The following is a 16,830-nucleotide window of genomic DNA, read 5'->3' as shown; positions in this document are numbered from 1 at the left end:
TAGTAAACACAAATAAATTATATGGGTTTATTCAGGTAGTAAACGTAGCTTTCAGCTTTACAAAATGGTACACTTTATCTAATAGCCCACTGCATTGAAGTGTTTTTGTTCAGATCACTAATGACTTCAATTAGTGAAATTTATCACTTAGGCACAGCAACTTTTTAATTCTAGTTCAATTTATATTAAGGATAATAAAGTCCTTAAACTCTGTTGTGGATAATGGGGAAATAAGGGTTACATAAAGCTGAACTGTGCACACACATTAGGACAGTATCTGTGCCATGAGGTGACATATCGCTTCTCAAATGCCAGGTGAAGAAAGCACAGGTGCAAATGAAAACCAGCGACAGAGTATAATGTTAAACAAAAGAAATGATTCTGATATTCCACAAACTAGCTTTAATAGGTGTTTATTTTCTATTAGAGAGCGGTCCTAATTGATTGGGAAATGTTTCTATTACAATAAGAAAACTGTACAAACGTTTCTATCTTCATGACCTGGACAAAAACTTTATTAGCAAATGCAGCAGATCAATTAAACGTAAGGCTATATGAAGTTATTCTTTGAGAAAGCAGACAGTTTCTCCAAAATAATGAAAAGGGAAAACTGACTTACTATCTAAACGTGTCAGTCTTTATAAATAGTATTATAAGTGGGCCTTAAAAATACCAGCTAAAAGAAAACGAGCTGAATATGAGAGCAGAGAGCTTAATTTAAGCTTAAATGAGCTTTTCTTGTTCAATCTGTATTTCTTTAAAGATTGAGGTCAGATTGTATTACAAATCAATCAAACAGATTAGTAATTATAATACAAAGGACCAAGCTTATGAGTAATAGAGCTAATTGGAACTAGAGACATTAACATTTTTAAACTAATTTTTAAAAACTATCCTTGTGGTAGGTGACAATAAAACGTTTGCATAATAATCCCCTAAATAGCTATGGAATCAAAACACATTTTAAGTATTTTAGTTTAAGCATATATTTTTATGTAAAGAGTTTCATTCTTTTATTTTCTTTTAAATAGAATGAAGGACGCTTACAAATCAATTATATTCAAAACAATAAAGATTTGTCTAATGGAGAATATCTAGCTCTTGAAATCATTGCTATTAATTGCTCTAATTGTTTTATGAGATCAGGTTTGCAGCATTTTTCCCCTTTCATAAGCTGTTTAAATTTTGTGTTACAAAAAAATGGAATATTTTTTACAAAGTCACAGCAGCTTTTTGGCACAATAGATCATCATACACCATACACATTTACCTGCATGTTCTTAATTACTATGATGAATTTTGTAATCCTCCTACCTCTCCCTGGCAATTTCTAACATATTCATGTGTAATCTACAACATTAAAAAAATTAATCCTGAACTGTAATTCTGAGGAAACATAAGCAATTTTAACTAATCAAAAATTTATAATTAGAGAGCTGTGCCTTGCATATACTCTAAAAACCTCAACCACATACTCTAAAAACCTCAACATATTCAGAAGTAGCAATACAGATATCATAGTTAAATAAAAATTTCAGCTATAATACTAAATAAATATTTCTTTATAACCCAGAATACTCCTAATCATTGTTTTAGTACTTAATTAAATGTTCTTTTTATGGGATTCATCTATAAAATTGGCTTAAGTGACAAGAAATGATTCATGAGACAAAAGCTGAATGGCACAGAGGTGCCAAAATTATATACTTAAGAATATATATTATTAAATTGAGGGAGGCTTAAGTTGTTTCTCATATTTCCCTAGTCCTTTGGAAGTAGAAGAAAAGAAAGTTCTCAAAATTTCTAAAACTTATTACAAGTTTGGGAATAATGCAAAAAAATAAAAGGTTAAGCAGGACTTCGGGGAAGATGGTGGAATAAGGATGGCAGAACTCAGTCCTCCACCAAAAGATGAGAAAACAGGCAGAAATTATCCGAAGCAGCAATTCTTGGGCTAAGGAGACCAGGGAAGGACCACTGCCACATAAAAGGAAAAACTGAATGAAAAAAAGGAGAAACTACAACTGAGAAGCTGCAGTGAGTGAATTCGACTGCGGTACCTGGTGGCCCTGCTCCCCCTGAGCCAAGCAGCTATACGAAGGCTTGGTTCTCTCCAGTCGGTGAGACACAGCACAGTCCCACTCCAACTAAGGGCCAGCACAGTTAAACCTCTTTGTCCAGCAGCCTGCAGCCTTTTCATCCAGAAGCCTGGAAGCTCACAGCTCCATTAATCTCATGAACTGAGAGATTGCAGTGAGAGCCTAATCTTCATCGTGGTTCTGGCCACATGTCCTCCACCTCTGAGACCAGCAGATCTAGGCATCTGGCTCTCACTTGGCTGTCTGCAGTAGGCTGGGAGAGACAGGGAATCCCTCCTATTGGGAAAAGTGGGGGGTATGGCAAAGACATGTTCCACTTTGACCTTTCTGTCCCAGGTGACGCTCTCTGGCCAGCTTTGAACCTTCCCACATAGGAGCCCAGGGAACTCACACCCTCACTATTTCCACAAACAGAGATGCTGCAGCAAGTGACTGAGCGCCACTGCTGCCCAGCGCACTTCCCTTACCCCATCCTGGAGTTCACAGCCCCAAGTGCACCTGGGTTTTGTCCAGTGAGCTGCAGTGGTCTGGGAGAGAAAGGCAAGGCCTCCCCTTTGGAAAGGAAGAGGATATGCAACAGTTTTAACCCAACTATTGGCCAGTGAAATATGGCAGTGGGAACGCACAGTCTTGGACCTTTCTGGACAGGCACCTACAGCACCATCTGGCTTTTATCCCTGCGTACTGTAAAAACAGAGGGGTCAGAGGGACTGAGGGGAATAGGTTGCTAAAGAGGGTCATCTGCTCGGAAGACTGGGAAAGTGGAATCTGTGAAGTTACTTTCCTGACCTTTTCTCTAAGGCTTTTTTGCATCCCCTGCATGGGACTGATAAACCAAGGGCCATGGGAAACCTGCAACACAAATCCAATCAACAATAAAATTTTAGATGAGAGGGAAACCAATTTCGAATAATCTTATCAAGATAATCAGATACGCAAAAACCAGCAAAAAATTACAAGGTACATTAAGATAGTAAGATATAGCCAAACCAAATGATCAAATTAAAAAGTCTGAGGAAACACAGAATTTGAAAAAACTGAGCAAAGTTGGTCAAACAAGTCTTCTAAATAATTTCAATGATATGGTTAAGGAGATTTTAAGGATATTTAAAGGATATTAAGAAGACATTAGGGGAGCATAAAGAAGAATTTGAAAGATTACATAGAAAAACAGCAGATCTTACAGAAATGAAATATACTGTAGATCAAATTAAAAATAGACTAGAGACACAACAACTGACATGAAGAGGTAGAAGAAAAGATCTGCAAACTAAAGGACAAAGTAACTAAACTCAAACATACAAAAGAATAAATGGAGAAAAAAATGGAAAAATTTGGGCTGAGTCTCAGGGAAATGACTGATAATATGAAGTGTGCAATTATACTCATTATTTATCCACACTATAGATGTCCCAGGAAAAAAAAGTGGTAAAGAACCAACCAGGGAGAATAATTGAGGATATAAGGCCTGAAAATTTCCCAACCCTGAAGAAAGATTTAAATAATCAAATCCAAGAAACCCAATGTACTCCAAAAAGAATAAACCTGAATAAACCCAGTCCAAAACAAATACTAATCAGACTGCCTAATGCTGAAGAGGAGAGAATCCTAAAAACAATTTGAGAAAAGTCATTCACGACATACTAGGAAAACCGCAAAGACTCAGTGCTGACTTTCATCCCAGACAAGAAGGCAGTGGTATGATATATTAAAGATGCTGAAAGAGAAAAAATGCCCACCAAGAATCCTTTAGCCACAGAGCTATCCTCCAAAAGTGAGGAAGAGTTTAAATATCTACAGATAAACAAAAGCTGAGAGAGTTTGTTAATAAATGACCTGACCTGAAAGAAATTACTAAAGGGAGTTCTGCCAGTTGAAAACAAACAAACAAAAAAAGTTAGGAGAGAGAGGCTTGGAAGAGAGTGTAGAAGTGATGACTATTAGTAAAGATAAAAAGAAAGAAAAATAAAAGATCTGGAAAATAAAAGCCAAAGGATAAAATGGTCAAAGTGAGGATGGCTTTTATAGTAATGACATAAAATGTTAATGGATTAAACTCTCCAATCAAAAGACACGGACTGGCAGAATGTATTAAATATATGGTCCAACTACATACTATTGACAAGAGACCCAAAGATCCAAATAGGTTGAAAGTAAAGGATGGAGAAAGATATTCCATGCCAGCAGTAGCCAAAAAAAAAAGGTGGGTTAGCTATACTGATATTAGACAAAATAGACTTTAAATGCAAAAATGTCATAAGGAACAAAGAAGGACCCTATATATTAATGAAAGGGGCAATTCACCAAAAATAAATAGCAATCATGAATATTTATGCACTTAATCATGGTGCCCCGAAGTACATGAGGTAAACACTGGCAAAAATGGAGTAATAGTCTCTACAATAATAGTGGAAGACTTCAACACACCACTCTCTCCAATGGATAGAACAATGGATAGATACAGAAGATCAATAAAGTCATAAGGTAATATGATAATATGATAACTAGATCTAACAGACATACATAGAACATTGTACACCAAGCAGTAGGATATACATTCTTCTCAAGTGCTCCTGGAACATTCTCTAGGATAGACTACATACTGGGGCACAAAGCATTTTCTCTGATCACATCAGAATGAAGCTGGATATCAATTACAATTAGAGAATCAGAAATTTCACAAATATGTGGAGGTTAAACAACATGGTCTTAAACAATCAGTGGATCAAAGAAGAAATTATAAGAGAAGCCAGTAAATATCACAAGACAAATGAAAATGAATGCACAACATATCAAAACCTGTGGAACATAGTAAAGACAGTGCTGAGAGGGAACTTTATAGCCCTAAATGCCTACATTAAAAAGGAAGAACCAGCTAATACCAAAGACCTAACTGAACTGCTGGAGATATAATAGCAAACTAATCCCAAAACAAGCAGAAATAAAGAAATAAAAAAGATTGGGGTGAAAATAAATGAAATGGAGAACAAAAGAACAATAGAGAGAATCAATAAAACCAAAAGTTGGTTCTTTGAGAAGTTCAATAAAATCAACAAACCCTTAGCTAGACTGACAAGAGATGAAAAGAGAGATGAAAATAAACAAAATCAGAAATGAGAGCAGGATCATTACCATGGACTCTGAATAAATAAAAAAAGATCATAAGGGGATACAATGAACAACTGCATGCCAACAAACTGGACAACTTAGATGCAGTGGACAATTTCCTAGAAATACACAAACAACCTATACTGACTCGACAGTCAGTATAACCCTCAATAAACCAATCACAAGAAATTGAGTCGGTCATCAAAAATCTTCCCACAAAGAAAGGTCTAGGTCCAAATGGTTTCACAGGCAAATTTTACCAAGCATTCCATTAAGAATTAATGCCAATCCTACTCAAACACTTCCAAAAAACTGAAGAGGGAATGCTACCTAATTCATTCTATGAAACCAACATCACCCTTACACTAAAGCCTGCTAAAGATACTCCAAGAAAAGAAAACTACAGGCCAATCTCTCTAATGAATACAGACACAAAATCCTCAATAAAGATACCTGCAAATTTAATCCAACAGCACATTAAAAGAATTAGATACCATGACCAATTGGGTTTTATTCCAGGTGGTTCGACACAAGGAATCAATTAATGTAATATACCACATCAACAAATTGAAAGGGAAAAAAAAATCACATGATCATCTAGATTGATACAGAAAAGGTTTTTGACAAAATATAGCATCCTTTCTTGATAAAAACTCTTCAAAAGTCACGAATCAGATGAAACGTCCTCAACATGATAAAGAGTATATATGAAAACCCCATAGCTAACATCATACTCAATGGTAAGAGACTGGAAGCTTTCTTTCTTAGAATGGAAACAGGACAAGGATGCCCATTGTCACCACTGTTATTCAACATTGTGCCAGAAGTTCTAGCTAGCATGGTTTGATATCCAGAATATATAAAGAAATTCTACAACTCCGCAATAATACAAAGAACAGCCCGATTTTTAAAAAGTGGGCAAAAGACATGAATAGAAACTTTCCAAAGTAAGAAATACAAATGCTTAAGAATCACGTGAAAAGATGCTCATCTCACTAGCTATTAGGGAAATGCAAATCAAAGTCACAATGAGATATCACTTCACACTTACTAAATGGCTGGTGTTAAACAGGAAGCCACAAGTGTCGGAGAGGATGTGGAAAAAATGAAACACTTATTCACTGCTGGTGGGAATGTAAAATGGTACAGCCACTGTGGAAGACAGTCTGGCATTTCCTCAGAAAACTAAGTGTAGAGTTGTCTTAAAATGGCAATTCTGGGTGGACAACAGTGGCTCAGTGGTAGAATTCTCACCTGCTATGCCTGAGATCCGGATTCATTTCCCAGAGCCTGCACCCCCCCCCCCGCCCCAAGAAATGGCAAGTTGCACTTCTTGGGAAATACTTGGAAGATGTGAAAGCAGGGATACAGATATTTGTACACCATTGTTCACAGTGGCATTGTTAGCAATTGCCAAAAGCTGTAGTATATACATGCAATGGAGTATCATTCAACAGTATGAAGGAATGAAATTCTGAAGCACGTGAAAACATGGATGAACTTTGAGGACATATGTTGAGTGAAATAAGTGAGACACAAAAGGACAAGTATTGTATGAGTCACCAATATGAACTAATAATTAATATGTAAACTCATAGACATAAAATCTAGAAAATAGGTTAGCAGAGGATAGACTGAGGCTAGAGAATGGGGACCGGCTGCTTAATATGTGCAGAATGTTTAACTAGTAGAACTTTGTTTGGAAATGGTTAGAGATGATAGGAGCACATTACTGTGAGCATAATTAACAGCACTGAATTGTGAGTGCAGGTGACTGAAAGGGGTAGTTTAGAGTCATGTACATCACTGGAAGGAAAGCTAGACGTGAAAACTTGGGAATATTTTAACACAGTGAATCTTCTGGTAGACAAGGACTGTGATTAACAATGCAAATATTAAAATGTTCTCTTACGAACTAGAACAAATATACAACACTATTACAAAGAGTTACTAATAGAGGAGTATTTGGGATAAAATGTACAAATTGCAAACTATGGTCTATAATAAATAGTAATATCTTAATATTCTCTTATCAGCAGTAGCAAATGCCTAGGAGTCAACAATGGTGGGGGACAAGGAGTATGCGATATTGGGATTTTATTTTATATTTTCATTTTATATTATTACTATTATTGGAGTAATGAAAATGTTCTATAATTGAGTGTGGTGATGATTGCACTGTTATGTGATGACACTGGGAGCCACTGATGGTATACTTTGGATGGACTGTATGCAATACATCTCGTTCAAATTGCATTAAAAAGGATAGCACAAAAATGGGGAGCTGAGCTTAGAACAGAATTTGAGTGGGTAAATTTGTATCTGCTGAATCCAATTATGTCAAAACTAGATTGTACTTTTACTTCATTTTTATAGTCATTTTTATTTTACAAAAGTATTGCTCTTCAACAGACTGGATTTTTTTTTAATGCAAAACTAAATCTGATTCTTTAACACATATAGTCTGAGAAGTTCTGTACTACTAGACTCTCTCCTTGCAGCTTTCCACACTTGTTCCTTCAGTCGTATGGATATTAACCACTAGCTTTTTCTAGTCCAGGATTTAGGCACCATCTTACTTTTTCTATAACTCCACCTTTGTAAATAATCACTTTTAAGGAGAAAAATGAGTGTGCCATTGATTCCTTTGGGAACGTAAATTAATTGCATTGCTGTAGTATGAAATCTGTTCTTTTTTTTTTTCTCCTGAACTAATTCTCATGTCCTCATAGAAGTGGTGATAAGCACACGCACAAAGTTCATTTTCAAGTAAAACAAGCTAATTACTGCCATGGCTTTCATGCTTGCATGTAAGAATTTACAAACTGCAGCAAAATGTTCATTGTATTACCCGAAATCCAAATTTTGTCTGGGGGCAGATCAGTATTTCAGTGCGTGATCAGGCTTTATCTCATCAAATTCTTTCTCATGAAGTCGAGCTGTTAGACTGAGCCTAAGTTTCACTGAATGGGTCTATCACCTCATCACACATTCGTATTGAATGGGAGGGAAAATAAATTTTCAATTTATTTCTGCAGTTCCTTTACGTGGTTTTCAATAAATCTTGAGACTTGCTGATACCTTCCCACTGCCAATCCTACACATGGATGGAAAATTTTCAAAATTCCTTTCACAATGTGGTCTTTCCAAAAATTGGGTTTTCTTCTAAATTCACTTGAAGTTAAAGCATTTGCTCTAAGTTCATGCAGACACTTGTGCATTCAGCTCATATAAGACATTTCTGCTAAATAGGTTATATTCATCAGCTACTTCCTCTTCAAAGCAGACAGCATATATGTCCAATTATTTTCTTGAAATTGTTTCTGTAATTCACCTTTCACCGCAAACATCCTGTTGAGAAATCTTCCTCTACTAAACCACCAGATAAGTCAACATAATATAATTTTGCAATTTTTATTCAGATTTTCACATGATTTTTAAACATCCTCAATTGAACTGCTCTTTCATATCATTAACCATTTTGAAGCATCATTCAGTTCTATTTTTTATTTAATATACAAAAGTTTTTGACAGTAGCGGTGAAGAAATCAAAGTGTTTACCAAACGTCAGGATTTCAGTTTTATTTTTGCAGTGTGAGGTGGAACATCTCATAGAACCAAACCTGGGATGAACCACCCTCAGAACAGATGCCCTCCAGACATGAAGACAAAACACTGAACTCACTGAGGTTGCAGTGTGTGTATAGATATGCACGTACCTATGTGCGTATGAGTGAATGTACATGCTTACACAGTCATTTTGACTACTCAACTATGAGGTATAGATTCATACGTGGACAGCAAAAGCTTAGCTTGGAAAGAAATGAGTTTTCTAGTTTTCCTAATCTGTTTGATCCTGCGCCACAGTTTTTAGCACGTCCAGCAGATGGCAAGCTTTCACTACTAATAAGTCAACTATGCTTCAGTTGCCTAAAATTTATATGTGATTAATATGATCCTTAAATAGCAGACCTCTCTGGAAAAACATACTTTGAAATTTATCGTACATTGAAAAAGTACAATTATTCCTAAGTATCACTGATAGTTTACAAAAAAGCTTTATTTTCATTTATCTGTGTCTAACTCCCTTGCTTCAAATATTAAATACTCATAATTTAAAAAACAAATAGCTCCAAACATTATTTTAATCCCACCATAACTCTCCAATTTTCAGATCATCAATCTGCACCATTAGTGTTTATGAATCTCTGTCGAAATTATTTCTACGCCTCCATGAGTGCACAGGGCTTAACAAAATTTCAAAACACTTTCACCCACATTTTAACCTCATAGGGCTCCTTAGAAGCAAATAATGCTGTTTTAATGAGGAAAAAGCACCACAGGAAGGTTGTGTGCCTTGCCAGTCATAATATATATTTACTTTCAGACATAGAACCTGGTGAGTTCAATTTTAGAGCCATACACTTTCTTTTAGATAGTTTAGATTCAAAAGTATATAAGAAATGTTTAAACCTGCAGGAAAAAAGTGAAGAAAATAAATAATCACTAGTAGTGATTTTACTAGTAAAGTAACTGGTTTCATTAAATCCTAACAATTGCATTTCTGCTTCATTTTTTTAAAAAGTGAAATGTTACAAAAAATTTTGAAACCCAATATGTATCCTTCTCAAAGCCAGTCCCACCCTCCTCCATCAGAGCTAATATCCTGGAGGTAATCACCATCATTAATTGAGTATTTTTACTTCTTTTGTGCAAGTTTTATAACATCGTTTCAACCCTAACCATTAATAAGCTGTATGATTTTGTTTTATCCCCCAAAACATGTGTTCCAATCCTAATTCCTAGCCACATAAATGTGACATTATTTAGAAATAAAGTCTCTGATGATGTGATTAATTAAGATAAGGCCAAACTGGTGCAGGGCAGGCCCTAAAGCAATATGACTGTGTCCTTATAAGAAGGGAACAACTGGACTCCAATAGTCAGACCGAGGGAAGAAGGTCATGTAAAAAAGGGGCCAAAGAACACCAGGAATTGCCAGCAGACACCAAAAGCTAGGAGAGGCAGCTTTCAGAGGGAGCTTGGCCTTGCTGAAACCTTGATTTCAGGCTTCTAGCCTCCCAAACTGAGACAACAAAACCCTGTATTTTTGAAGCCGCTTGTTTGTGCAATTTTGCTACGGCAGCCCAAGGAACTAAAGCACTTGTTATTATGAAATTTTTAAATTTTTGTCCATCAAATTGTTTTATTTCGAGGAATGGCTTCCAGTTTGAAACCAAATATAGCTGAAAGTCCAACATATGAACAAAACACTGGGTCTGTTTTTGTCAAAGCTTAGCTATTCTCATCTCCTTCAATTGACTCCAACCCCTTTGGGTACTCTTAGTTTTCTAAGAACACTGAACTAAATCATATTTCTTGAGAAAAATTTGGGATATATTTTTAAAAACAATTGTAAATTGTTTAAAACAATTGCAAATTGTTTTTAAAACAGTTATGTACAAATATCTACAAATATTTAAAACAAATATATACTCTCAGTAACAATTTTCAACAGAAGAGAAAGGATAACACGGAAGCTTCCTGTAAATCTATTGTATTCCTTCATGGTTTTCTCCAAACTAGGTCTGCCAGAATGCTCTGCAAAAAACATATGCACATTTATAACAAATATGTGTGCATTTGCATATGGTAGCATGGCTTATGCTGATGGAAAGGAGATTTCAGAATATTCTTTTACAACTTCGATCCTATTGGCAAAGCACTCTTGGGAACTGTTAGTCTCCCTTCTGCGCTATCCCAGCCCCAATATTATGCAGAATGGTTTCTGTCCTGTTTTCCATTCTATTTATCACTAAAGTCGAGATAGAGGCAATGTTTTCCAACATGATGAACACAGACTCTGGAAACACACTCACTTGTCAACTCTAACTGGGGATCTTAGACAAAGTACTTCTATATTCATACATTTTCCCACCTTTACAAAGCTAATAGTAGTGTCTATCTCTTAGGTTAAAAGGATTAATATATGTTTAAACCCCTAGAAAAGTGTCTGACACATTGCTTGATGACCATTTGCTATCTGTAATTTGTGTTTCGTAAATGTGAAATTTATGTGACATTGGTTAGTATTTTAAATATATGTGCAAAGTCATAGTAAATGTATTAATCTGTTACTTGTGAAATAGGGTCCTCACAAAGGAATTACAATGATGCATGGTCCATTATTTCTGTAAGATTCACTTAATTTTTCAAATCCTTTAAAGTTTTTTAACTTATTATAAGTTTGTTAGTTTGTTACTGACTATAAATTGGGTGAACTATACCATCAGGCATTTAAAATAATGGTATAATTATTATTATTATTATTATTATTATTATTATTATTATTATTTTACTTCTAACACATTGGCACGTTGGTAAACAGTTTGGAGAGAAGTATATGTTTCCAAATGAGAGAATTAGTTCCTGCAAAGGAAAGCAGAATTGAGATGGTAAATCACTTTAAAACTGAATGTCTGAATTTTCTCATCCATAAAAATAGGGTAGAGCAAATTATATACATTCTCCCTTCCAGTTCTGAAACTTTATTTCACTGCCAAATTGAAGTTCAAAATAATTATAATCAGAATATTTACTAGCCTTCTCCCTAGTAGAAGTATATTTTATGTAAAATATATGTACTCTCTGTTATGTGCCCCTGCCTTACCGTGGTAAAGACACATAAATATTTAACTCAACAATTGTGCTAGTTTGCAGTATAGTAAACATAAATAAAACCTTTTAATGGCAATATGAAAGGCACTTCTGGGGCGTAAGATTTTCGGTGGACGTGACTGGGGTTGACGTGCTTCTTAGAGATCCCAGTACCAAATCCACCTTGCCCATGGGGGTGGGAAGGGGAACAGAATATGGTGGGGAAGCTCTATGGAAAGAAACCTGATGGTCTGAGAATAACTGAAAACACACTGAGACCTGAGAACATCTCAGCTAAGGTTCTGCTCCCCAGCCACATACAAACTCAGTTTAAATGGAAGATTTCTAGGTGGATGGTCATGGGACAGCATAAAAAAGAGATAGAAGTTTCTACTCATCTGGAGGGAGGAGAAGGGGAAGATTCTAAATTGTTGAGAGGACCTGTAGATTGGGAAAGACCAGTGTTTGAAGGAAGCCTCAGAATATGGGAGCCTAGAGATTTGAGTGGGGAAAAACGGTTTAAAGTATCCACAGGAAAGTATGATTGCCACTCCCCATAAAAGGAACCCTGGAACCACATTATGTCAGCCCCACTTCAACAGAGAGTACCAAAAGGATTGGCTGACTATTCGGTCTTAACGCAGCCATGGTTATACAACAGCTAGTTTAGTAATATAATGTGGGAATAAGGTCAAATAACATAATTCCAGATTGTGTAACTCCAGTTTAAGATTTGTCTGTATTGTTATACAGTTTTCAAAAAGAGAATTAGTGTTTGCTTTTGGGTTGGGTAGAGTAGTTTCCTTCAGGTCATCATTCCCAAAGAGAATAACTAAGATAAGTGAACAATGTATAAATATCCTAGTTTTGATAAATCATATTATTGGGGAAGCAACAAGAACTAAAGGACATGTCATGGGCCTGAATTTTGTGCAACTAAAATTTATTTCACATGGATAGAGGAAGGAAGCAAAGGGAATCACCAAACCTTCCCTGACCACCTGCCTCTTCCTCAGAAAATGGTTCGCCTTCACTATGGCAATTCATTACTCTTCTTCTATCCTGTGGGGCAATTATTTTTGCTCCATCAGCTTCTCCACTCAGTGAGATTTCTGAGCTCCATCAAGGCAGAGATCACATCACTTTTACTTTGAATCCCCAGCACCTAGCATAGAGCCTAGCACAAAGAAAGGGGGCACCTGACAAACTGGAAGGACAAGGTGGAGGGAATACAGGGAAAGCTTTGGGAAAAGTTGCAAGATATAAAACAGCCCAGGGAATTGGGGGGCAAGGAGTGGGCATCATATTTATTTCCACTTCCACTGAAAATCAAGGTTCCCAGACCATCCCAATCTCAAGTATTCCCTCCCCTGTCACCAAGAATACCCTGGATCTTGGTAGACCACATGGCTCAGAAAAGATGATCCTCATGCCATCCATATCTCCTCAAACTGGGGTCCCCCTCACTACGGGAGCCACCACACAAGCCCCACTCAAGAAGCCCACTTTTGCAGGCATCAATAGGGCCTTCCTTTACAAAGACAACTAGGTCATGGAAAGCTCAGATGTGAAACCACATATGGTAGATGATCAGTCTTGAGGTGGGTTCCATAACTTCCTGTGGCAGCAGTGAGCTGGATGAGGAGGGAAGAAGAGTCAGTCAGGGGCCTGGGGTAGAAAACCAGATCCCAGGAATCTTCCTTATCAGTTCCATCAACTGACTCAATCCAAACCCAGTTAGGCTCTCAGAGTGAAACAGGATCTCAGAGCTCTGGGAGATGTTCTAGAACAGCAATGACCTGGAGGCCATTCTTGCCCTATGGGGACAAAACTGTCTTACAAAAAGTTTCTTCATTCAGGCAAAAATGGAGAAAGCAAACATGGATTTCAATTGCAACATGAAAGACTGAAATTTGAATTGAGGGAGTTCTTGTCACTAACAGGAAGCCAGGAGGTAACCAGCTCACCCAGAAATATTTCCTTGAAGATGTTTCTGAACAAAAGAGCAGTCTAGGGGAGGGGTGTCCAACTAAGAGGCAGAGGAATGAACTATTCAAAAGGCCTTTTATAGGAGCCCTGCAAGCCTAAGATTCCAAGGTCAGCAGCCAAGGACTATGCAGAGAGGCAGGAGGAGAACAGGAAGAAAGAAGAAAGAAGAAAGAAAAGATAAATGAGGTTGGGTTTGAGGCAGAGCTGTCTCCCTTCAATAGCAACCTTGGTTTAGTGGTGCTGCAGATGCTGGGCTGGCTGTGCCCTTGTATGCTGCTATGGGAGAAAGGTAATAGAGGCAGTGAGGCAGCTGAGAGTGGGGATGGGAGTGCATTTTCTCCCAGCTGCCCCTCTTCCAAAGATGACTGAGGAACCTCCTGATTTCATCCCTTCAGCAATCTAGGAAGAAATGATTCAGGCTGTTGCTGACTTCTGGTCAGTCCTCTATTCCTGACCTCCGATCCCAGGTCCCTGGTCAGAGGCCTTGGACATCCCTGGCCTCTCACTGGTATTGATACCTACTAGATGCCAGATGTATGAACACATTGCATGGATCCTTAGGAACGGCCCACAGCCTGTTGTGGGGGTGGGTGTAAGCTAAGAGAGCAGAGGGAGGAAGCAGGCAGAAGGGGAAGAGGCGAGAAGGAAAGAAAAGGGGGGAACTAAAAGAACAATCATCCTCAATAGAGGGAAATATTTTTAATGTCTGTCTGCTAGATGTGTCCAGTTTCCCACCCAACTCTTGTTCCCCCTACTTCCTCCAATTCCTGGGCTGGTCAAAAGACTGAATCTAGACTTTAGACCTAGATTCTTTGACTTAGGTCTTTTCCTTGAACCAAGAAAAGACCACTGCTGGGGAACAGAGCATCCAGCAGTTTCAGGCGATTTCACGTGACTGGAGTGAAAAATTAGAAACATTTGGTAATGCAAACACATGGCCAATTTCTCCTGAAATTTGCATCTGTATAAGCCTGAGATTAAAGAGATAAACTGAAAGTCTCTGAAAAAAGACAGCAGAACTTCCCTCAATCTCTCCCAGCTCAGAAAACAATAACTTCCCCAGAAACGTGTCTAAAAACCTTACCAGGTGAGAGTTAAATATCTGGTAGGAAAGGTGACCCACAGGTCTCTCTAGAGCCATTATTCTCTGGGCATTTACTGAGAGTGGCTAGATACCCAGATGCCAGAATTAGACACTGGACGAGTTTAAGATCAGCAGACCTTTTGGTTGTTGCAATGGTGAAGGCACGTCAAGCAAGTCATCAGTTCCCTCTTCACATATTTGCTGGATTCAGAAGCGGCCTGGAACAAAGAGGTAGAGACTTCAAGGAGTAATCAGAATGGAATATCCTGCAGCCTTTGAATGCTGAGACCAAAATGACCATCAGATTCTCAATTGGAAGCCATGGAAACACATGCTTCAGAAATAGAGGCAAACCAGAGGTATGCTGGCAAACCAGCACTGGCCAGCTCTCAAGTTGCTTACCACTGCAGTTTAAATATCGAATGTGGGACATACGATACAAATGAATGATGAATGGCAGGACCATGTGAACAAAAGCCAAGAGGAAATCATAGAATAGTAGAAAATGGGTGATCCCCATGGTGATGCTAGTAGAGAAGGATGTTAAATAGTTAAAATAATTAATATATTCGAGAGAGAGAGATAAAAGCTAGATGAGAGGATGGAGAATTTTATCACAGGATTGAAATTCTTAAAAGTATCAAATCATTATGAAAAGAATTAAAATTGACATACAAAATATTTTAATTTGAGAAATTAATAGATGGCTTTAATTAATTATTGAGCACTGTAGAATACAGTATTAATAAAAAGGGAAAAGTTGTCAATAGACAATATCTAAGTTAAAATATAGGTAAAAGAAGCAACATATAAAATAGAAAAAAAGATAAGAGACATGTGACATACTCTCAAAAGAAAAGAGAAAGAATTGAAACCCCAAAAGAAGAAGAGAGAATGCAACAGAAAAATAGTCGAAAAATGAATTATGAATAATCAAAAACAACGACACCAATCCACATAGTTAAAATAAGTGTGAGAATTTCAGGCCAGAAAAATTCTAAGAACCGTCTTTCTAGGAATATAAAGGATAAAGGAGAAAATAATAAAAGAAAAGCAAAACCAAGACCCAAAATAAAATTCTAAAAGCAATTTGACACTACAAAAGTAAAATAAAAATACATTCTACGAATCAACAATTACTCAGACTGTTTACATCACAAAAGAAATGATAGAAGCCAGAAGAAAATTATATAATTTACTGTGCTGAAAGAAAATAATTGCCAACCCAGTGCCTTCTTCCAAAATGAAAAGAAATTATTATATATTCAAACAAACAAAAAATAGACAATTTATCACCAGCATCACAGAACCAGAATACTTACTAAAGGGAATTCCACAGGCAGAAGGAAAATTAATCCAGATATAAACAAAAGTCAGGGAGGAATAAATAAGACTGGAAAAGTAACTAGGTAGATATAAAATATATATATATATATATGTCTGCATGTATATAGGAATATACACCAAAAATGTTCATTATAATTGCAAAGTTTAAAATATATAAAATAAATGTTATATATGCATTTAAATTATATTTAAAAGTAAATGCATGACAAAACAAACAGGAAAAAGCTAAAGTCCTCATAGTTTATATCATTATGACAGGAATGGTTTGGTAAAAATTGTGTTAGACTGCAACAACTCAAGGATAAATGCAATCTCCAGAACAATCACAAAACAGTGGTAAATGCATGAGTCTGAGTGTGTGTGTGTATGTGTGTATATATAAAACAAGTTACAGAAGGAAATAGAGTAATTTTTAAAAAATTATTTGGTTTATCAAAAATAAGGGCCAGCCACATTGACTCAGCAGGCAGAGATCTAGCCTGCCACCCCGGAGACCCGGCTTCAATTCCCGGTGCTTGGCCATGCGAAAAAAAATAAATAAATAAA

The 16,830-nt window shown here is 36.8% G+C and overlaps 1 long non-coding RNA gene across 1 annotated transcript in view; it reads right to left on the bottom strand.

Annotated features, from left to right (window-relative positions):
• Positions 1-16,830, bottom strand: part of LOC143662525 (uncharacterized) — a 74,318-nt gene that overhangs the window by 55,866 nt on the left and 1,622 nt on the right. Inside the window, exon 2 of the long non-coding RNA XR_013165386.1 lies at positions 15,075-15,155. This is a non-coding gene — a long non-coding RNA (uncharacterized LOC143662525). The remainder of the gene's footprint in view (positions 1-15,074; positions 15,156-16,830) is intronic.

Source organism: Tamandua tetradactyla, chromosome 18 (genome assembly GCF_023851605.1).
Source record: "Tamandua tetradactyla isolate mTamTet1 chromosome 18, mTamTet1.pri, whole genome shotgun sequence".
In the NCBI taxonomy this organism is placed as follows: Eukaryota; Metazoa; Chordata; class Mammalia; order Pilosa; family Myrmecophagidae; genus Tamandua; species Tamandua tetradactyla.
The sequence above is the reverse complement of the archived record's forward strand: the minus strand, read 5'-3'. Positions and strand labels throughout refer to the sequence as shown.